We start from the raw sequence: 1,045 nt of genomic DNA, 5'->3' as shown, positions 1-1,045 counted from the left end.
GAAAGACATAAATTTTTCTTAGAGTAATAAACATGGCTTCTAATCAAACAAAGCTTTTAAAAGAGAAAATATGCATGCAGCATTTCCTTATTTAGATAATAATTTGTACCTCCCGTGCCCAACGGGTTAAACAGCTTCAAATGCAATAGAAACGCTCCATGCAAATGAAGGATGCTATATCTCCTTTCTTAATGGCTACCCAGTATAATAAACTTAGCCAATCAGAAGGTAGAATCTGGGTTACCGCCTCTTCGTATAAAAGGTTCTCATTCGGTGTTCATAAAGTCGACTATTTTACATGACGTATAGGATCAGTTGTTGGCAATATTAAACTGTCCTCGTTTCGGTCCGTAATCCATTCATAGGCCCTAGTCCATCGCCTGCTCCTCATAGGTGAACTTCTGAGACGTCGTGCATGGCGTGATTGTGTCCGGCGTTGTACCCGGCTAAATATATTCTAAACTTTAGAAAACTTAAGTTTCAGGAAGTTCCAAGTGTAAAGTCAGAGCATAAACACTTAACAAAAAAGTGCCTTGTTACAGGAAATATTTCTGGAAATGCTAGTTTGATTTTATTATGCTTGAGTTTACATCTTGTAGGTTTCAAAGAAGTTTCTCAGTCAGTTTAAGCGTTACAGAGGGATTACTTTTTTTGTGAAATGGTTTTGGAAATTTATAATCCGTTATCGGGTTATCGAGCAGGGAATGTAGAGTACATTAGGGCAATATTCCCTCAATCTCCCCTCCCCCCCAGAACCTAAATAAATATACAGAACTACAGTACCAATGAAGTTAAGGTCTGTTTTTTCGAAAAGGTAACGCTCAAGGCATTGCATTCTCATGAAAATCGTGTGCGGAAAAGAACAAAAAAACAATTTGGAAAGAGCCGAGGATATAACGTAGTGGCCAATGAAACTGCACGGTTGTTGTAAAGTTTCAATGTAGACCAATCAGAGCCTGTAACGTAATATTTAAACATTTTTCTCGCCCAATCACTTCCCCTTAGGTACTATAAATACTAGCAAACTGTTGGGCGATATTTTTGC

This window comes from Balaenoptera borealis (genome assembly GCF_965194805.1).
Source record: "Balaenoptera borealis genome assembly, chromosome: 12".
Classification (NCBI taxonomy): Eukaryota; Metazoa; Chordata; class Mammalia; order Artiodactyla; family Balaenopteridae; genus Balaenoptera; species Balaenoptera borealis.
This window is presented reverse-complemented; position numbering follows the sequence as displayed.